The sequence below is a fragment of the Petaurus breviceps genome, unplaced genomic scaffold, assembly GCF_028583685.1.
Source record: "Petaurus breviceps papuanus isolate PSGF00001 unplaced genomic scaffold, PetGlider_PUasm1.0 90881, whole genome shotgun sequence".
In the NCBI taxonomy this organism is placed as follows: Eukaryota; Metazoa; Chordata; class Mammalia; order Diprotodontia; family Petauridae; genus Petaurus; species Petaurus breviceps.
In genome coordinates this window covers 1,075,092-1,098,623 of record NW_027187369.1, presented here as the reverse complement: position 1 = coordinate 1,098,623, position 23,532 = coordinate 1,075,092, and the positions used below count along the sequence as shown (strand labels likewise).

General features: G+C 39.2%; 1 long non-coding RNA gene across 2 annotated transcripts in view; it reads left to right on the top strand.

The window, feature by feature from the left end:
• Positions 1 to 23,532, top strand: part of LOC138150590 (uncharacterized) — a 465,078-nt gene that overhangs the window by 375,732 nt on the left and 65,814 nt on the right. For both annotated transcript variants that reach the window (XR_011165590.1, XR_011165589.1), the window contains one exon: positions 14,083 to 14,159. This is a non-coding gene — a long non-coding RNA (uncharacterized lncRNA). The remainder of the gene's footprint in view (positions 1 to 14,082; positions 14,160 to 23,532) is intronic.

Here is a 23,532-nt window from a genome sequence, read left to right as displayed (position 1 = left end):
ACACTTATTAGCTTTGTGACCCTGGGCAAGTCATTTAACTCTGCCTCAGTAAGTGAGGTAAAGAAGGAAATGACAAACCACTCTGGTATCTTTGCCAAGAAAACTCCAAATGGGTTCATAAGGAATCAAACATGACTGAAAAAGACTGAACAACAACAATCATTCACAGCAACACTTTCAGAAAAATAACCCCTATGCACAATTTAGTACATTCTCCCTCATTTTAACAGTTTCGATACCATGTTACGTCAGTCTTTGGTCTATGGTTTACTCCCTCTACTTGAAGTATGCTGAAACTATTCAGAAGCCCATTTGGCAACACAGTTTTGTCATCTAAATCCTCTCTCAGGTCCCGTTATTTGCATAGCACTCTTCAGATGCTTAGTGGGCATACCAATGTTGTATTCTGTTTTCCATATCATATAGAAGTTGTTTATTCCTCAACTGCTGATACAATACATTCCAAGTGCAAATCAGGCCTACAGTTTCTTGTTCCCATATGAGCTTTCAAATGTTACTCAAAAAAAAAATAAATGGACAACATCAAAGAAAAGAAACTTTATTTGTTGAAAAACAAAATAATATAATTTTCAGTGGTCTGGGGTCAATATGTATCTACTCAGCATATACCCTCTTCACTTTTATCTCTAGCTCTAATTATAGACAGTGATCTCTAATGTTTAGAATGAAGATATGGATTCTTAAACATCCAGTGAAAAATCATCAAGAGAAATCTTACCAAGTCGGGAAAAGATTATATACTCTAGAAAGATTTTTTTCTTTATTAAAGGGCAAAACACCAAGGAATTTTGGGGTAATCTTCTGTGAATCCTATTGTTCTGTTAATCAAATCAGTCATTCTGCTGATCCTGGAATTCTACTCTTGAGTTCTATGAAGAATTCATGCTACAAGGCCCCAAAGAGCAGGACCGATTTATTACAGTTTATAGAGAGGTAGATTTTGATTCATGCTAAGGAAGCACCTCTTAACAAATCTTCCTCCTCCCCACCCAAATTAAATAAGCTTTTTTAAGAGATGGAAAATTCCCCATCACTGGAAGACATGCCTAGAATAGTGCACATACAGGACATGCATAGTATAGATGGTCACTAGTCAAGGATGAGGTAGAGGGGGCTCATATTTTAGATAGGGAACTGGAAGAGGTACCCTCTGATATCCTACCCACCTCTAAGAATATGATTCCCTAACTATAGAAATCCTTCAGTCCAACCTAACTTGAAGTATCATTCAACAATGGCTAAATTAATTTTTGAAAAAGGCATCACTCGATTGATGTGTCATAAGAAGTACTCCTTGCATTTCTTCCTTTTCTGGTGGGGTTTTTGATTCTTACAACAATGAACAAGAATAGATTGGGGAGAACAAATAATATGAAGTCTTTTGTGCAGTTTGAGAAGTACTTTTCAAATTGACTAAGGGGCCAAGCGATTCCCTCATTCAGCAGAGTATTTTCTGAAGTGACATATGATATTTCATCCAAGAACAAGGTCCCATTATGATCTTGCAGACAAAGCACAGCCCTGGTTCCTTTTGTCTCCCCTGAAAGAAGCCAACCTAGTCAGCGGAGCCTGTACTTCTAATGTTCTATTTCTTTGACCTTTAAAATATTTGTGACTGAGCAGTTGGCCATTCTGCCCCTTTCCCAGAGGCCACTCATGCTGTAAACAGGAGGAAAAGTGGAATCACAGCCAATCTAATTATGGAATGCTGCAAAGGTCAAGGTAATGCCCTGTGCCATAGAATCGAAAACTCCTGATTTTTAAAAATGTTGAATGGTCAAGGAAGTAGAATTAGGAGCTATAGACCAGGTTCCTGGGGAAAGGGCTAGCTCAGAAATGGACCCCAAAGCTGAATTTCTTTCCTCTCAATTGTGTTAACCAGAAACTGGCTTAGAAAAGCAGCCTCAGTGTACTTGTAGCAACATGACTCAGCCGCTAGTCACGTCAATGAGAGGTAGGTATGGTGGAAAAATCATGAACTTAAAATCTGAGCTCTGCTCCCTGCTAACATTAGATGAGGCATTCAAACCCTCTGAGCCTCAGGATAAAGAATACATCCCTGACCTGCTTCTCACGGCTGTCCTGAAACTCAAATAGAATAATTGCTTTGATAGTCACATGATCCTTTTTTGTGGTGGATCCTGGAGCCCCCCTCCCATTCTATAAAAATTACAGATCCTACATGCTGCCTGTCTCATCTGTGAAAAGAGGGGGTTGGACTAAATGCTCGCTGAGGTTCCTTCCCCCTAGGTCTGTGATCTCTCCTATTGTATAATTCTCGTACATGTTTTCCCATAAATCCTCTTTGGGGGATCATGAAGAGGTAGTGTAGCACAGTGAAAAGTGCATGTTGTTTCTAAAGTTAGACAATCAAGGTTAAAATCTAACCTCTGACACTACCTTTGTGATCTTGGGTGACCTCCCTGACCCTCAGTTTCTCCTTATGTAAAATGAAGGGGTTGGACCGCATAGCTTTTGAGATTGATTATAGCTCTAAATATATGCTTTGTGTGACCACTTCCCCTCCTTATGTCTCACCTGCCTCCTCTGTAAAAATGAGGAGATTGGACTAGATGGTCTCTGAGGTCTATCCCAGCTTGAGATCTATAGGATCTATCAACACTTGAGTCATAGCCCTAGCTCTTTTAGTATTAAGGCTACTAATGTACCACTTGGGTTATCTGTTTTCTCTCATTTTCACTATGGAATTAACTCACTTCTTTTCGCAATCATACATCCTTTGATAATGTCTTGTATGCTACTTTGTGTTTAAGTCCTTGTTGATTAAATGCTGCAGCTTGCTTACGCCCACCACACATCTTTCTTTTGCCCTTTGGGTTATTTATAATTTTGATCCTTCCAAGATCATGGTGTTCCATGATTCACAACATTACTAGGAGAATATTGGTGTTAAAGAGATAGGCCTTTACAGCCATGAATAAAGTTGATCATTAAAAACAGTGAATAATCTCCCAAATAAGATTCAGTCTGTTCTCCTCATTTCTGAGCTCAGTTTATTGTTAATCTATAGATCCTGTCCAAGATAAGTATAGTGAAGGATTAATTATAGGCTGCCTGTCTAGTAGTATATTGAATCAACGCACATTTTTCATCCACTCTGTTTTTCTATTTTAGATGGTTATGTCAATCCCATTCACATTGATATGCATTTCAAAAAAGGTTTTGTAGTGTTTTGAGGCTCAATGCAATCACCATAATGCGAGCTTTGAATAGGAATCTAGTAAGGGCTTTGCTATCAGTAGAGGTTGCTTCTTTAGTTTGGATTTGACACAGGATATTATCCTTGAAAGTGGTGAACTTCATGCATATATCTCAAGAGAAAATGGAAAAGAAAGTGCTTAGCTCACCGTCAAGAACTTTAGAAATGTAAATGAGGACAGTCATCAAGGTCAAGTTCTAATCCAAAGGCCACATTGTGCTTTGGTAGTGGGAGTGTTGGCAGACAAAAACAGAATTTGTCAAATATAAATGATAAGTATATACATACATATATATACATACAATGATATGTATATACACACACACATATATATACATACATATATATGATATGTATATACATATCAGATAAGATGGACCCTTAGGGACATTTACACATAGAGAAAATCTGAGTCACCTGATTGACTGGTCTTCCAGTTGAATATTTAGATGATTTTCTTGAATTGGGTTTTGAAAGACCTTTTAAGCCATTTTATAATGTCCTTTAATTTCAGCAAATTACTTACAGTTCAAATGTAGCTCACATTCCCTCTTCTACAAAGTTTGGGAGGGTATGGATTTGTTGTTCTCTGCATAGGGCCTGCACCACAGTATATACTTAATAAATTTGTGGTTGATTAACAAACAGTGAGGATATGAAGGAAAAATAATAAATAGTTCCTGTCCTCAAAGAGTTTATATTTTACATGTACACAGATTAGTAAGTTATATATATATATGCACATATATGTATATAGTAAATGCAGATTAAGTTTGAGAACAGGGGTCAACACTAACAAGAGTATCAAAGCTTCCATTAGGAAGTAGCACTTTTGCTGAACCTTGAAGGGAACTAGGGATTCCGAGATTAGGGAATAAGAAGGGGAGAGCATTCCAGGTGTGGGAGGTGACCTGTGCAAATGTATAGAGATGTGACATGGAATATCATGTTTTGGGAATAGCAAGCAGACCAATTTGAATGGAGCATATGTGTGAAGGAGAGTAATACGTAATAATTCTGAGGAGGTAATTGGAAGTGAATTGTGAAGGTCTTTCGATGCCAAATACAGGAATTCTCGTTTGATCCTAGAGTCAAATAGGGTGGCATTGATGCTGTGTGGCTTTAGGAATATCAATTTGGCATCTATGTGAAGGGTGGGATGGAGAGTGAAAAGCCTGGAAGCAGAGGCACTAATTAGGAGATTAGTGGAGTAGTTCCACTGAGGAGTGAATGGAGGTGGCTATGGTGTGAGTGGGGAGAAAGGAAAGTCAGTCCTAAATGTGCATGGTAACTGAATGAATATTGGTGATGATGGAGACAGAAGTTTCATGGCTGATTCTGAGGTTGCAAACCTGGGTGTCTGTAAGGATAGTGGTGCTGTCAACAAAAATAAGGAATTTGAAAAGTGGGGAGACTTTAGGGGAGCAGAAAATGAGTTCTGTTTTTGAAATCTTTGAATGTGAGATGCCTGTGGGACATTCAGGTAAAAGTGTTTAGCAGGCTATTGGTAATATTCCTAGAGTTCAGGAGACAAATGAGGTCTGGATATAGATTTGGGAGCCTTCTGCATAGAGATGATAGTTGGACCCAAAAAAAGCTGATCTTCCTCAGCTTTTATGATTTTCCCCAATGCATGGAGTGGTATTGGACCTAAGTCCCATACTTTGTCCTGGCAAAAGCTTTGTGGAATGAAAGATGAGCTATGTTATGGCAACATGTCTCTAGTAGAACCATCATGAACTCCCTCTTCCTGCCCTGGTCGCTAGACTTTTTTTCTGAACCTGTTTGGCAACATCCATGATCGTAACCCTTCCCCATCCTTCCCCAATCCACTTTGGAGGTGTTGGTTGCAATCATAGTTTAAGACATGGACATTGTTCTACTATGTTTTCCTTCTTGTCTTCTACCATAGTGCTTTATTAGGTGCCACCAATTAAGCCACATAGCCTTCCCTTAAATGTGCCTAATAAAAAGATCTATTGCTTTCAGTGCTAACTAGCTAATCTAATTCTTTAGTGAAGCTTTCTTCTAAATCCTAACAGCATAATCCTTCACTGGTGGAATACCTAAAAAAAGAAACTGGTGGTAAAGGTGATACAATTTTAAAGACAGATTAGTTTTCAAAACATTCATTTCAGGTCAAGTGAGGTTATTAAGGAATGGAAAAATATTAGCATTAACAAAAATGCTAATCAACATGATGTCAGCAACATTCTACCCATATGCTGATAGTCTTGTCTCTATATAAGCCATATGAAAATGGATTAAGTGCAAGAGTATCCTTGATGAAAACATGAGTAGGAAACTGGCAGGCTTTTGCAGATGATTTTCTCTAGCAGATTGCATCTTCACAATTAATTACACAATGGATTAAAAGGTATAGTGAGTATAAGATACTATTAGATCTGGTATTTACTGATTACAAAAGAACATTTGACTTGAAGAAAATAAACAATTTTAGCTGTTCTTCTCTAACTGTGTACGTCCAACACATCTGTTGTACAGTAGAAGAGTGATGCTTAGACAGAGTTAGGTGGTGCACTGGCCTTGGAGTCAGAAGGACCTGAATTCAAATCCAGCTTTAGACACTTACTAGTTGTGTGATCCTGGGCAAGTTTCCTTCCAACCCCAGTTGCCTCCAAAAAACAAGAGGTATGCCCTATTGATGAAAAAGCCCTTCAGATGCTCCAATTTGTGCATTCTGATTGCATTGAGCTCAAGAATCCTACAGGACCTTGAGATATGCCGTGATTCAAGAGACTGACCTAATCATTCACACTGGCAAAATCAAAGGGGATGAAGAATGCTGATAGCTTATATTGCAACATGAAATTGGGTAAACCATCCATTATATTGGTCCAGTTATACTTCTATGTTGGGCAGACCTTTGAGACTGACAATGAACTGGGCCTAATACTGAATAAGAGAACAGGTTAGATTGTATTTGGCAATGTTTTAATAGCATGAAGTTACTCATTGACACCAAAGTCTATTCCCCTAGTGATACTACATGGCAGTGAATTATGGAACTTTGTGTTCTTCTAAGAATGACAATTTCATGTAACCTCAACAGCAAACAGAAATCAGAGAGTGGATGCAAGTAAGCAACAGTATGTCGCCAATGATAACATATTTTAAAAAAATATAAAAGATCCCATTCAGGACTTTTTTGATAAAGAAGGACACATTGCAAGGTCACATAGCAAGACCTAGACAGCCTGTGTTCTGCACTGGCTTCTAGGAAGTATTCAAAGAACAATAATGTCTGTAGTATATTAGAGGATATATGGAAGGGCGTGAGAAAGGGAGCATAGGTTGTGTTATGTACCAGCTGGAGAGTTATTGAAGTATGGAAAGAAATATCAATTTGCCCACATGGGATAAAATGCAAATCAGCTGCATAAGTATAGGGTGATGGGAGCACGGGCAGGCAAGAGTTCATAGTCATGCAAAAGTCCCAAAAAGGCCTAAGGGTTTTAGTGAATTGCAAACTCAATAGGAATCGTCATGGTTAGAGACACGCCTATTGGCAAATGGCAAGAGACAAAATCACTGGAGGCTTGGGTCCCTACAAAACAGAAATATTCTTCCCATTTTCATAAATCTCCCCAGTGGGATTTGGGCAGTAGCTCAGCGTTTCATTGTTCATCTAAAGCTTTTGTACAAAGCTGTTCAACAAGCAAGCCGTGAAAAGAATATTTTAATGTAGCTATTTGAAGAGACATGTCATTTGCCCTGTGCATAACGTCTAAAAGTGTGTGTGGGTATGTGTGTGTGTGTGTGTGTGTGTGTGTGTGTGTGTGTGTGTGTGTGTGAGAGAGAGAGAGAGAGAGAGAGAGAGAGAGAGAGAGAGAGAGAGAGAGAGAGGGGAGGGAGGACATTGATTTTTGGCACTAATAAAGATGGATTTTCCAGGCTTTATATTTTTCTCTTTTGTTTTAAATTGCTTATTTCCACTTCTCTTCTATAGTACATTTTGTTTTCTTTGATTTCATGCATGAACTCAGTGCCAAGGATTACTAGTACTTACTAAGACACTTAAATTGAGAGCTTAGAGCATAGAACATGGAATTTTAGAGCTGAAAAGGACCTTTGAAAATGAAGCATAGAATGATAAAGGCTGGGACAGGTATTAGAACATAGAACTGAACATGTCAAATCTGGAAAGGATCTTAGAACAGATAACATAGGGTAAAAGAGATAGGAGGGGGCATTAGACCATAGAGTGACAGACCTGGAATCAGTCATAAGCTGTCAGAGCTAGAGGGAGCTTTAGAACACAGCACAAGAAGTCAAAGTGGGAAGGAGACAGATCTCATCTAATCCAACCCTTTCGTTACTCATGAGAATATTACTAATTACCCCCACTGTTATTATTAGGTCCTTCCAACAATTAGTTTTCCATCAACCAGCAAGCATTTGTTACGTACCTATTATGGGTCAGGAACTGTGCTGAGCATGGGAAATACAAAACCAAAGGTGAAACAGTCCCTAACTTCAAAGAGCTTATAATGTCATTATTATATTGTCCAGTAGAAGAGTGATAAATTCATCTCATTTTCCTAGCTTTAGTGCTAAATTCTGATCACTTGATATGGGAGTGGAAATCACCACTTTGATGAAACCTCAAGTGTGAATTTTCTGCATATGTTAGTGTCATGGATTTGAGAACTGACTAAAATTGTGGAGTCTGTAGTTCAAAGAGAGAAACCTTCCCTCTCAGCCATGAGAGAGATTCATTGCTATCAACTTTTGTGATCTTTGAGCTGGAAAGTTGACTTGAGTCATGTTCAAGAGTTTGTACAGAGATACACGGCATCTGTGAGAGAAATGAAGGGGAAGCAGCAGAGGCCTCAAGAACTGAACAGGAGTAACAAGGGGACCAACCTCTCCAGCTCTGCCTAGGAAGGAGCTGAGCCAGAAAGAATCTGTAGCACAAGGGCAGCAGGGGAGAGGAGAGAGTAAAGGGAAAGCTGAACTATGGCAGAGAAGGGGGATACCAAAGTGGGGCCTGGACCCCTCCGGGCATCTGGGAGAAGAGGAATCAACTGAAGCTACCATTTGTACCTCTTTAAGGATCAATTGAAGTTCCAAGAAAAGGATTTTCTTTGGATATGGAAGCAAAAGTATTCTTCACATTTTCATAAATCTCCTCAGTGGGATTTGGGCTCTCCCTAACTTCCCCTCCCTGTGCCACTTCATTAACAGACACTGTAACATGCTCTGCTTACTTCTTCAATGAAACTTTTTCTGATTTCTTTCATTTTTGCCACAGTCACAAAGATGGCAGGGGCTAGCTAGACATAAACATCAATTTAACAGGTCAGAGAACCACCTAAATGATAGTAATCCCTAACTGGGGGCTCTAAGCTATTTTTATTCTCCTAATTTTTAGTTTAATATAAACTTTATAAAACAGCAGAGGAGGGGAACCACATCATCCTGAGGGACCATTATATTGCCCTTAGTGATGTATACATATAGGTATATGTATGTGTGTCTGTGTGTGTATATATGTGCATATGTGTGTGTCTGTATTTCCCTAGGAACTGTTCTTGATCATTCAATTGTTCAACAGAGGAGCAACTGAGGTAGTAAATTCCTGTGACTTATAGAATTACAGTGAAAAAGAATATAATAATCCTTAAAGTATTGAAATAAGGATTAAGTGTAGTCTGACCTCTGGGTTAAAAAAAACACACTTCACAAATTCAGGATGAGAAGGAAGGCAGGGGTAGACAGCTGTTCACATGAAAAATATCTGAGGGTTTTAGTGGACTGCAAGCTCCATATGAATCAGCAGTGGGAAATGGCAGCCAAGAGAAAGCAAGCTTGGGCTGGATTAAGAGGGGCCCTGTAGTCCAGGAGTAGGAAGGTGATAGCCCCTATGATAGCTCATATCCCGCCTGGAGTACTGGATTCAATTGTGGGCACCACATTTTAGGAGGGACATTGATAAGCAAGTAGAAGAAGGTGACCAAGATGGTTAGAGAACTAGAGGCCATGCCTTGTATCTTGGGTCTTCTTTTCTCTCCCAACACTTTCTCAGTGATCTCATAAGTTTCCCTGAGTTCAGATATCCTCTTTATGCAGATTACTCCCACATCTCTATATCCAGCCTTAGTCTTTCTTCCATATCACTAACTGCCTATTAGACATATCCCTCCAGATGGCCTGTCAACATCTCATACTCAATGAGTCCAAAACAAATTCCATTTTCCCCCCCCTAAATCCACCCTTTTCCAGACTTCCCTATTTCTGTTGAAGGCATCATTATTATTTTTCTAGTCGCCTAAGTTAACAACTTTGAAATCATCCTAGACTTTTCTCTCTCCCTAACCATTGCCCTGCCTCTCAGTGTATAAGAATTATTGATTGTACCTCCACGACATTTCCCATATCAATCCCCATTTTCTTCTCTTATATGACTGCCACCCAAATTTTGGCTAGCCTGTTCTTGATTAGACTATTGCACTAGCCATCTACTTGGCCTCAATCTTCAATCTATTCTGCACACAGTGGCCAAGGTGACATATCTAATATTCAGGTCTGACCATGTCTCTCCCACACTCAATAAACTCCAGTGACTCCTAATTGTCTATAAGAACAAATACCAATTGCTCACTTTGGCATTTCTATCTCCCTTTTCTGTGCCCCATCCCCATACCTGGCATATGCTGCCTGACTCCATTAAAAGTTGAGCTCACATGCCACCTTTTCCATAAGGCCCTTTCTGATGCCCTTGGCTTCTGGTACTCTTGCCCCACATTATCTGGCTTGCTGTCATGTATACACACACACACACACACACACACACACACACACACACATATATATGTATATGTATTTCTGTGGCACCCCCGGACTCCAGGACTTAGAGTGAAGCTGAGATAAATGCCTGAAAGGCAGGACAAAAAATCCTCAGTGTATTCCAATCTATGGATTTTCGGGACTATGCTTCTGGAAGGGAGCATCTTCCAAAGAGGAGAAGGGACAGCTGAAATCTTGCAAGAAGCAAAGAGTGAGCAGGACATGCTGCAGCAGAATATGTGACATCTTCTGAATAGCAACTGAGATGGAAGGAAGTCACAATGGCCAATCCCAACCACAGTCATTGTCTAAAAGAGAATGGAAGAGCGGCTACCCAGCATCATCTCCTACCAGGAGGGCAATGCTGAGAATACTAGCTGCATCTGTGGAAAATGCACAGAGCATGATGCAGAATGGCCATAGCTAGGCCTATTTATGAAGTATAAAGCTGGTGATTCTCCTTGTTCCCTGTCCCTTATCTTATTATGGCTCTCATACTGAGCCAATATATCGCCCATTTCTGTTCCTTTAAGTGTGCGTTCTCTTCCTGTATTTGGCTTGTGGTTGCAAAAGAAAATGGTTGCTCTAAGATATAGTTCATTGTGTGTATGAGTCCCTGGGGCACTAAATGCAGGTGAGAGGAAGGCTGCAGTTGGCCAAATGCACAGAGGAAGAGAAAGGTATGGAATTTCTGTTTAATCGCTGGGAATACCCATTGGGGGCTCAATCTGAACATATTTATGCATATTATTTTAGTTCTCCCAAAACATAGGCGAATAAATAAATCCTGACTGTCCTGAGTAATTTTTGTAGTGGTAGGAAGTTTGGTAAGTGATTGGGGAAATAAATGCTGTCAGAGGCAGTGGCCTCAGGCGTGTTTCCCTCCCAGTTTTTCTCCCCTAGCTCATTTAAAGAAGCCTATCCTTCCCAGGGGTAGAGTGAGTTAACTGAGTGAAGAGAAAGTCATGTCTTATACCCCACCCCCTTTCAAGAGCTGGGGAACAGGGGGAGAGGGAGAGAGGGGGGAAGATGAGAAGGGGGAAGAAATAGGAGAGCAGGAGAGCAGGAGAGAGAGAGAGAGAGAGAGAGAGAGAGAGAGAGAGAGAGAGAGAGAGAAACTAGCTTTCTTTCCTTAGACAAATATCTTCTATCTCAAATCCACTGTTCAATTTATGAAAATAATACATGTTATTTCCCCTGATATAATATAAGCTCCTTGAGAGCAAGGGCTGTCACGTTTTTGTCTTTGTAACCCTAACATCCCCATTCCCACGTTTAGGCACGTTCAGGCAAAAACAAATGTCAGTGTCCATAGATTTCCCATTCCTCAAATCAGTGGTGATAATGAACTAAGTAGGCTGGGAAATGGATCATTCATTCATCTTTGTCTCCTTCACATGAATGGGTCCACGCAGTGTTTGGTAGATAATAAGCAGTTAATAAATGCAGATTGATGCATCGTATTCAATCATCCGTATTTTACACATAGGGAAATGGAGGTTGAGAGATCCAAAGTCCTTTGCCCAAGCCTACACAGTTTGTAGGTGACAGAAGCTGGAATGTAACTTGGGTTTTCCGAGCCAACATCCAGGGTACATTCTACCACAGCCTGATGGAGTTAGGGAGAAGGTTCCATGCTATTTATCTGAACAGTCTGTAAGGAAATTTGGCTTACATACTAAAGAGAAAGAAGAACCAAAGAATTCCTGAGTGAAGCCTTCCTTTTCTAATTCATTCCCCAAAATGTCTGCATATACTTTCACTAGGGAAGGAGGCTCAGGGTTGGGGGGAGGAGAGAGAGAAAATCTACTGAAACCGGGAAAAAATCAAATTATGAAAGTGCTCCCACAATGTTTTAGTGCCAGAAAAAAACGATGTTTTTCTCATGGGTTGTCATTCTTCATAATAAAGATAACAGGTCAAGATTATATAATACTTTACTAGGCTTTTCTACATATAATTTCTGTGAACAAATAAAGCTGGTATTATAACACTTTCAGATGGGGGAAACTGAGCCCCAGGGAAGAGACTTGGCCAAGGTGACATGGACTAAGTGAGAGAGCTGGGGATAGAGTCTAGGGCCCTCTTGATTCTACCACCCCAGCTACCTCTTTTGCATGCAAGTGTCCTTTTTTATCTACTTCTATCAGCCTTCGGAGGTCTACTGTGACTTTCAGCTGACATAATTCATCCTGCAGAACTTCATAATTATTCCAGGGGGGAATATTAGGAAGTAAGAAAGGTATTTTATTATGCAACCAAGTTGATCCTGGCAGCATAGCCAAACCCCTCCTAGCATCCCTAATTTGTTCCACTAGACATTTTGTCAGATAGAACCCACCTTACGTGGGGGGGGGGGGGCAGTTAGTTACATAGAAAGATTGTTATAAAAGGGGCAATTGGCAAAAAAAAAATCCCCAAAATGCATTGTAACAGGGTTTGCTTATTAATAATTAACAATGTGATTGCCAAACAATATTGGTCTGTCAATGATATATAGGCTGTACCTCTTTAATATACCATGTCCAATAAGTATTAAGCAAATGGCTTGCAGTACAGCACATCCCTCATCCAATCTTATGGTTCCACTCTGGAAGTATTCCATGGGCAACCTTTCCCCCTCTCTGGGCCTTGGCTTCTTCGTCTGAAAAATGAAGGCTTTGTATTAGATGGTCTCTAATGTTATTGGTAGCTATGAAATTTTATAATGACCCTCTCATGAAGTGCTTTGGGAAGAATGCATGGCATCTGAATGTGAAGTCTCCTGATCCCTGAGACTGAAGTGCCATAGGCAAGCTGGAAAATCTTAAAAAGTGCTGATATCAAGGATATATTCTTTACTGACCCTGTGACATGGATTTATCCTGGCTCAGTTCAGTCAGGTTTTCCCTGTACCCAAGATCTCTGGTAACACTGCTTGGTACACAAGATTCTCTCCCAAAGCCTACATAACACAAGGTGAACTCACCCACAGACATACAGTAAACATTACCCAGGAACATACAATTCTTGAAGCTGTGCCCAGGTCCTATTTAACTTTTTCTCTCTTCTTACATCAACACATAATGTTCTACCCCAGTGCCTTAAAGCTCACATCAAACATCAGTAGCAAAAACCCTGATTCTCTTTTCTTTAACTTCTTTAGACTGCAGCCACCCCCCACCTTAGTTGGAGAGAAACTCATACCTTCCTTTGTTATCAACCATACTCGATGCCTTCCTGCTCCCCCAGCTCAGCTGCCCTGCTTTTCATCATGTGCTAACAGCCCCTTGTTACATTGCATGCCCTATGTTCCCTAATGTATCTGAGCCAAGTTTTTCATCTTTTGCCCTCTTCTCAATAACAAGCCATCAGTCTGCAGATTGAGTAGCAGTCTCCCATTCCTATATGAGCAACTTCAGGGGAAAGTGAATGTCTCTGTCCATTGTCATTTCATTGCCAAATCAGGGGGAATAATGAATCTAGTTGGGAGATAGGTCATTCATCTTCTCTCTGTCTTCATTTTCTGTGTGAATTAATACATTATCCAAATGATATCTCAGTTAATTCTCGATGCCAACTTGGGTTTTTGTGGGGTTCCACTTAGGAACGAACGAATGAATTTCTATGGATGACATATTCTTTGAGCCCGCAGTACACAGGCAAGAGATTCATGTTTAATCCAATGTCATGGAACATATACTATATTTTAGTCTAGCAGATCTTTCTAATCAGATAGTCAATTATTTATCTAAAGAGAAAAAATCTTCAACTCTACTCTACCTTTACACTGTGACTTGAAATGATAAATATCTTTCATATAACTTTTTTGGCATTCACTTTATTAAATGTTTCTGTAATAGATTGGGTCTCTTGCTTCTCCAAAGGGCAAATTTTATATTTAAAGAAACAGGCAGAATATCTAGAAGAATCTATTTGACATGCACTTTTTGTGGTGTTTGATTATGGAAATTTTCTCAAGGGAGCTCAGGATGATGATGTTTTGGCTCACTGTATTTCTCTCTCCTTTGGGTTTTTTTTTTCATTTTCAGCAACAAATCAGAGAATTCCAGAAATTGAAAGGAACTGACCTCAGAGACCATATATCCCAGCCCCTGCTCCAATTCCAGTAAGTACAATTCTGGTTGACTGGGTTTAGAGAATGCAAGAACTTTGCCCTCTAGTAACTTATGATCAAAAGGTGAAGAAGGTACTATGCACAGATTCCAGATAGTTAAAAAGAGGACCCAGGCTAGGTTTACACATGCCAAAAATTAAAAAAAAAAGATTTTTTCCCCCACTCTGGGAAAACATTAACCAAATTAGTTGTTTGACACAATTGACCTATTGACTGAATTGACTTCTTAGGCATGTGTAGACATATTTATAAGACAAAGGTACATTAGGCAGTTCCACATTCAGAGGCAGCACCATGTATAGACTGGTGGAAAAAATGAGGCCTGAAGGTCAGATGACTTGGGGTCAAATCTCACTTCTTAAACTGTGGGTTGGGACCCCATATTAAGAAGTGTTGACCATAGAATAATTGAATTTTAGGATTGGAAGGACCTCAGTAGCTAACTTAGTCCTACTCACACCTGAAAAAGAATCCTTGCTACAGAAGACACGATTAGTGGGCATTCAGCCTTTACTTGTCTACTGCTTGTGTGCCCTTGGACAAATGCTTTCCTAAATCTGAGACCTGGTTTTCTCCTCTACCAAATGAGGAGGTTGGACCACTTCTATTTGTGACATGGTCTGATATTATGGGTATACAAGCAGTATATGTACACATCTTTCCATAGATTGTGGGAGGTTTGTACTGGGAGAAGTTTGGCAAAGAATGAGACCTTCAGTGAGGAGGTGAACTTGAAGTCATACATTCATTATTATAGTTGATGGATGACAAAATCCAGACTTTGTCTTGACTATACTTTAAGAAATGGACTATTCAGCAAAACATCTGGAAAGATGTGTATGTGTCTATGAGATCAGCATTCTCAGCTGTATTCCATTGTTTGCCTTCAAATGCTTTCTGTATGGTGTCTTTATGGGGAGCAAGGGAAGGGAATAAAGCAAAGAAGGGGCTGTCTTGGGAGTGACTCACTAACAGCCAATTGGAAGACTTTCCCTCAGCCCTCTCCTTGCACTCTAGGGACACATGTTTGGCTTCAAAAAATAGTATATAGGCCAGAGTCCATTCCAGCACTAAGTATCTCTCCAACTCCCTGCCACCTGTGTCCACCAGGGAAATTCCTCTTCTACACATTTGCTTTTTGTCACATACCTTCATCCAAGGCCAAAAGCCAAACTATTAACCAAGTACAAAATTACGTCCTTCCCCTTATCCAGAAACCCATGAATTATTTACTTTTTAAACACAACCAGCCAAAAGAAACAAGAGTGTCTTTGGACCTGTGGAAATCATTACCTTCACTGGCTCATTTCCAGGTGGATATATGATGGACTAGAAATCAGCAAACTCAGCTCATTAGTTCAAAAAACACACAAAATGTAGAAAACCAGCCCCACCCATAGAAGTTTAATATTGAAGACCAAGTTCTAAAGGTTCATGGGAGTAAAAGGTCAGGGAAAATTTAAATCTTATATTAGCAATTTTTTTCTGACTTCCCTATGGATCAAGAAAGACAGAGTTCAACTAAGTACCAGTTGAAAAGTAATTTCATGCCAAAATCCAAGGCCATGGAGAACAGAGCCTCTAAACTAAGGCATCTTTATACATTCATTTTTTTCTTCTTCTGTAACAATATCTTGGGCCAACAGGCTAAAACATTATAGTTTATGTCAATATGTGTTGTGGGAATTCCTGCTACAAATGCAGAACATAATCCAGAGAATTGCTCCAAACAGAAGGGTTGAGACCTGCCCATGGCCACCTAACTGATAAATGTCATCAGGATTTGCACGCAGATCTTCCTGACCTCAAGTACAGCACACTATTTACTATTTGGTGCTGCCTTGCTGTTCATATGACTTTTTAAAATGTCATTTAAAAGCTATCTAAATCATAAACAGATTACCAGGTTTACCACATATTTCACTCAACAAATATCTATTAAGTGCCTACCATGTACAAGATACTGTGCTGGTCATAGAGAATGACAGAAGTTTTACATGATTTAATCCCAACCCTGGATATATCACAGCCTCATAGACCCAGGGACACTGGGTATAAAAGTGAGCTTATATAGAGTTTGAATTTTGCCTGACTTTCTAATCCCATGAGGCTTCAGAACTTTATTCTAAATATTCAAGTTGAGCTGGTGAAGTTGGCTTTCTAAATTTTAGGCATGTTCAAAATAACGAGTTGTTTACCTAGTTCCAGTCCTTGATACTTCTATATGGATCTGAGAATCAATGAAGGAATTCATAAGGGTCCTGACCTAAAGGGTTTTTTGGTGCTACTTTTACATTAAAAAAGTAACTGGGGGATAAGATAAGGCAAAAGGAGGTAATTTTATTGCCATATGGTGCGATCTATAAGGTAAAATCATGAACAACTGTTTGGCATACTATGGCTCTCCCCTATGCCCAGGGTACTCTCCTTTCTCACCTCTGCCCCTTGGAAGCCCTGGTTTCATACACACTTCAGCTTAAGTTTTGCCATCTGTAGGAGGTCTTTCCTGGTGTTTCCCCTTCCCCTGCAAGCTGTTGGTGCCTTCCCCCAAGATTACCTTGCGTCTCCTTTGTGCTGTATGTACAATTTGTCTTTGAATCTCCTGTGCCTAGTACATAGGTGCTTAATGAACATTGTTCTATTAATCCATAAGTTCATTCAACAGCTACAAATGCTATGTGGGGAGGCTCAGGGAAAGGTTTTTACCAATCAGGGAGATGGAGAGAAATCAACATGTAGGAGTTGGAATTAGAACCAGTTACTAAGGAATCAGTAAAGATTTCAGTAGGCACAATGTCCAGAAGATAATTAAACTGTGTGTACTTTTTGACCCAGCAATATTACTGCTAGGTCTATACCTCAAAGAGATCAAAGAAAAAAGAAAAGGACCTATATGTACAAAAATATTTACAGCAACTCTTTTTATGGTGGCAAAGAATTAGAAACTAAGGGAATGTTCATTAACTAGGGAAGTGCAGAGCAAGTTATGGTATTTGAATGTGATGGAATACTATTGTGATGTAAGATATTAAGAAGGGGATGGTTCCATAAAGACTTGGGAAGACTTGTATGAACTGATGCAAAATGAAGTGAACGGAACTAGGAGAACAATACACACAGTAACAGCAATATTGTGCGATGAACAACTATGAAAAATTTAGTAACTCTGATAGATACAATAACCCACCATAGTTCCAAAGGATACAGCATGAAAAATGCTATCCACCCCCCAGATAGAGAACTGATGAACTTAGACTGCAAATGGAAGCATATTTTTTTCTTTCTTGCCTTTTCTCATTTTTGGAGGGGGGGAAAGGCAGGATAATTGGGTTTAAGTGACTTGCCCAAGATCACATAGCTAGTGTTAAGTGTCTGAGGCTGGATTTGAACTCAAGTCCTGGCTCCAGGGTGGATGTTCTATTCATTGTACCAGTTATCTGCCCATACTTTTCTCATTAAAAAACAGTTTTTGAGAACATGGCTAATATGGACATTCTTTCATGGATTCCTATTTCCAATGGGTTTTGCATTTCCTGCCTTCTCAATGGATTGGGGGAGTGAGAGAACTTGGGAATAAAAATACGATTTTGAAAAAAAGTTGAATCATATGTAAGAATTTTGGAAACTATCCTGGCATATCATTGATAGTTAGATAAAAAAGGAGTGTTTGAGGGGAAAAAAGAATTCAATAGGTGGAGTAGAAGTGATGGGGTGTAGGAGTGGGGGAGGTTCAGTCATTCTAGCCATAGAGAACAGTGGGAGCAAAAGCATGAAAGTTAAATACTTAGGATCTATTTGAAAAGAGGGTAGAGATGATAGGGGGAAAAAGAAAGTTATTTATTTTAGCTGGATTATATACTACACGAAGGGGAATCATAGTAGAGAATGTCGGAAAGGTTTATTGGTTCCAGATAATAGATTCTTGGAATGCCAGACAATAGGGAGGAATTTTTGAGCAGAGAAGTAGTATGGCATTCGAGGCAACCAATTTTCATTTCAGTATCCTGGTCTTCATGGCCTTGCACCTTGGTCTCATCTCCTGATGTTTATCCTTGGGCTCTTAGAAGGGAATTTGCTATGTTACTCATTACTGGCTCTCCAGACAATCACCATGAACTTTGGTGACCAATTAGTGCTTGCTTTATGAGGAGGCTAGGTATCTTAGGGAATAATAGGTTGAATCCTATCCCTTTAAATTCTGTGATGAATTGGGGCAGTTAGGCAGCGCACTAGATAGAATGATGGGCCTGCAGTTAGGAAGAGCCGAGTTCGAATGTGGCCTGAGACACTTACTAGCTATGTGACCTTGGGAAAGTTACTTAAACTTTACCCCAGTTTCCTCAACTGTGAGATACTTAAAAACTATGGTCCAGTACTTCAGTTGGGACTCTGCCACATGTCAAATCATGAAGCCCAAACCTAACTGTATGAGGGAAAAGTCTGCTTGAACATGATTAGTGTAAAACATGAATATATATTCTGGTCCTTAACACCAGTTTATACAGGGTTGCCCAGTCTGGTGGAGGGTACTAGAAACCAAAGATTGAAAAAGAAAAGGGAAGAGGTTTAGATCAAAGTAGGAGAAACTTAGATAAGAGAAAGAACTTTTTGACTTTCAACTTTTTGACCATTAGAATAGAAAGTCAAGGGAAGATGTAGGGTTTCTGTAATGTCTTGATCTCTGGAAAACTGGAATGTCTTATGCAATTTCTATATTTCACTTACATGATGACAATGAGTTGCATCTCTCAAGATCCCTCCCAGGTCAAAGGTTCTCACATTCCCTCTTGTTCCTTTTTCTGCTGTATTCTTTCCTAACTGCTTGTTGCCCAAGAGAGCTATTTGCACAGAAAGGATACGGGACATCTGTTTTCATATTCAGCATTCCTAACTACTGAAGCAACATGAAACATCATTTCATAGGATACTTGGTCACCTTGCACTAGTGTGTGTAGCAGAGGATGAAGAGATAGAGAAATTCTATGAATAACTTGATTAGATCCTCTGAAATAAGTCAACATATATCATCATACTCAGTGACTTCCAAGAAAAGACGGCTCGGGGGAAGATGGGAATAATATGGCTCAGGAATAAGAAAAAAATGTGCTAAAGGTTTGTAGAAAACTTAGAAATTTCATGTCTAAAAAAAGTCAGAAGGCAATGGATCTGACAAAGGACAAACAAAATAAAAAATTAAAGTGTACTACATCTTAACAGATAATGGGAACAAAAACCATTACCAATGTCAAAGTAATTTCTGTGTTATTTGTCTTGTTGTTGGTTCCATTGACTTGTTAGTAAAAATTTGAAAAACAAGAGATTAGAAGATATAGCTTGGAATTAAATACTTGCAAATTGGCCTTATTTGTGTTATCTATTGATTCTAAAAATAAAGGTAAATAGATAACAAAAAGACATCAGCATGCATGGACTAATTTTCCCATGGACACCATTTCCCAGCAAAGTTTAACTGATATAAAGCAATCATATGAGGATGTGGAAAGAACTTAGAAATCATCTCAGTCAGCAAACATTTTATCCCCCTGCCAAGCAGAAGGACATAACAGCCAAAATCTACACTAATCAGAATCTGCACTGTTTTGCAGAATCTTACAGAGCACTATAGTGGAAATTATGAGTAATATTACTTCATAAAACAATGAAGAGTGGTGATGGAAAATCAAGTCAGTAAAAAAAAGTCAGTGTTACCCACATTATTGCAAGAATATTTAAAGATGAACCTAGAAGGAGCAAAAACAGATTAAGATTAGAATTAATCTACTAGGGGCAGCTAGGTGGCACAGTGAACAGAGCACCGGCCCTGGAGTCAGGAGGACCTAGGTTCGGATCCGGCCTCAGACACTTAACACAAAAAATAGCCGTATGACCTTGGACAAGTCACAACCCCAATTGCCCTCCCAAAAAAAGCAAAAAAAAAGAATTATTCTACCAGAATTTATTTTGCTTCCAGTTTTATTTTTTCTTTTTCTCTTAATAAGCATTTGTTTTCTCTTCCTCTGCTCCCTCCATTAAAAAAACAAAACCAAAATGCTTGCAACAAATATGTATAGTCAACTGATACAAATTTTCCCTTTGATAATATCCAAAATAGTGTTCCTCTTTCTGCATATTTAGTTTATGATCTCTTTGTCAGATGAGAGGTAGCATTCTTCATCATATGTCCTGTAGAAGTATAGTTGGACATTGCCTTAATTGAAGTCCTTAAGTCCTTCAAAGTTGCTTATCTTTACAATATTGTTGTTATTGTATGTATAGTTTTGCAGGTTCTGCTCTTTTCATTCATACAAGTCTTCCCAGGTTTCTATGAGTCTCTTTCATTATTTATTAGAGCAAAACAGCATTCCATTATATTCATATCCCATACTTGGTTCAGGCATTCACCAGTTGATGGGCATTCTCTCAGTTCCCAATTCTTTGTCACCCCAAAAAGAGCTGCTATAAACACCTTATAGATATAAGATCTTTTCTTTGTACTTTGCTCTTTTTGATGTATGGGTCTAGTATTTGCTGGGCTAAAGACTCTGCATAGCTTAGTAAGTTTTGTGACATAGTTCCAATCTGCTTTACAGAACGGCTATAACAATTGACAGGTCTACCAATGGTGTATTAACAGGCCTATTTCCCCATAGCCCTTTCAACATTTGTCATTTTCCCTTTGTGCCACCTCAATCTAATGGTGTGAAGCACAATAGCAGATTTGCTTTAATTTGTACTTCTGGAATCATTAGTGATTTGGAGCACTTTTTCATATGGTGATGGATAGTTTTACCCTTGTAACTTGCTACAAATATTGTTTTTTTCCAGTAAACTATTTCCCTTCTAACCCTAGCTGTATTGGTTTTGTTTGTAAAAAAAATTTTAATTTTTAGATCCTCAAAATTGTTCATTTTATCTTCTTTTATCATTTCTCTCCTTTTTTTTGGTTCTGAATTATTCCCTGATCCATAAATCTGAAAGGTAATTTCTTTCTTACAACTTCTCATTTGTTATGATACTTCTTACCATGTTAAGGTAAGGTCAATTTATTTCTTTGTTTTCCAGTGTTGCTATAAGCAATGGGTGTTATGTTTTGCCCAAAGCTTTTCTGCATGTATTGATATAAGCATGGATAGTTTTCCTAATACTGAAGCAACTTTCTATTCCTAATAAAAGTCCAATATGGTCATAGTTTATAACCTTTTGATATGTTTCTGTAGCTACTTTGATAATGTTTTATTTATCATTTTCACAATATTTATTAGGGATATTGATGGGGGAGACATGCGGTCTCAAGGTCATATGTGGTCCTCTGGGTTCTTAAGTGTGACTCTTTGACTTAATCCAAACTTCACAGAACAAATCCCCTCAATAAAAGGATTTGTTTGTAAAACTTGGACTGGGTCAAAAGGCTGCACCCAAGGGTCCAGAAGGCCACATGTGGCTTTGAGGCCACAGGTTCCTTACCCCTGGCCTATGATCTTCTTTTTCTGCTTTGATTCTCTCTGCTTTAGTTATCAATAGCTAGATATCAAGACAAGATTTGTATCATAAAAAGAACTCCTTTCTAAAAAAAGGGAAGGATTCCTTCTTTGGCAAACAGTTTGAAATGGATTGTTCTTTGAATGATTAATATAATTTGCTTGCTAGTCCTTTTTTATTCCTTTTGGAGATCATTTATGGCTTATTTGATTTCTTTTTCTGAGACTGGGACATTTAAAGTCTTCATTTCTTGTTCTAAATATTCATTTCATTTAAATTGTCAGTTTTATTGGCACATAGTTGGGTAAAATAGTTAGTCAAAGGACATTTAGTATTGTTCACTATGTAGCAAGTACTTTCCTGAGCAATGGAGATCCAAAGAAAAGAAAGACAGTCCCTGCTCTCAGGGAGCTCATAGCCTAATGGGGAGGCCAATACACAAACATATCTGTTCAACCAAGCTATATACAGAACCAATTGGAAATAATCAACAAAGGGAAGGCATTGAAATTAAAACGAATTGGGGAAAGCTTCGTGTGGAAGGTGGAATTTTAGCTGAGACTTGAAGGAAGTCAGGCAATCCAGGAGAGAGATGAGGAGGGATAGCAATCCAGGCCTGGTAGAAAGCCAGTGAAAATGCACAGTCAAGAGATGGAGTGTCTTATGGGAGGAACATCAAAGACACAAGTGTCACTAGATTTAATGGTATGGGGGGAAGGGGAAAGCAGAGTAAATAAAGCCCAGAAAGGTAGGAGGAGACAGATCATGAAGGGCTCTGAATGCCAAAGAGAAGATTTTACATGTGATCCTGGACTTGATAGAGACATGAATGTTCAGACTTGTGTGTTTAGAAAATCACTATGAGCTGAGTGGAGGAGGATGGACTGGAGAGGGGAGAGGCTTGTGGTGGGGAGACCAACTAGCAGGATTTTGCAGTAGTCCAGGCACGAGGTAATGAGGACCTGTACAAATGTGGTAGCAGTGTCAGAGGAGAGAAGGGGGCATATAGGAAACATTACACTGGTGAAATTGGCAGGCCTTGGCTCAAGTTTGAATTTGGAGGGGACAGTGAAAGGGAGTGAAGGGTCAAACATGACATCTAGGTTGCAAGCTTGCATGACTGGGTACCATTTCAAGAGTACCATTTGACAGTAATAGGAGGTTTGGGATGAGGAAGCAGAGATTTTGGGAAGGGGGAAATAATGAGTTCAGCTTTGGACATTCAGAGCTTAAGCTATCTATGGGATATCCATGTTTATGCATCTAATAGGCAGTTGGAAGTATGAGATTAGAAGTCAGGAGAAACATTAGGGTCAGATAAGTACATTTGAGAATCATCACCATAAGGATTTTCATTAAATCCATGGGAGGTGATGAGAACACCAAGTGAAATAGTTTAGAAGGAGAAGAGAAGAGGGTCTAAGTCTAGGGAAAGCTCTGTGTCAGCTGGCACAACCTGGATGAAGATCCAGGGAAGGAGACTGAGAAGCAGCATTCAGATAAGTAGGGCTAGAACCAGAAGAGCATTATATCATGAAAATCTACAGAGAAAAGACAGAGTATCAGGGAGAAGATGGTGATCAGCAGTGTCAAAGTATACACAGAGGTCAAGAAGGATGAGTCTTGAGGAAAGGCCATTAGATTTGGCAACTAAGATATCACTGGTAACTTTGAGAGCAGTTTCAATTGGATGATGAGGTCAGAAGCCATGCTTTAAGTTAAGGGAGTTATGAAAGGAATCACAGGCACCTATTATAGATGCCCTTATGAAAGGGCTTAGGTATAGAAAGTAGGCAAAATTCAGGATGATAATTTGCAAGTATGGATAGATCAAATATGGATTTTTTGAAAATAGAGAGACATAGGCATGTCTGTAGGTAGTATG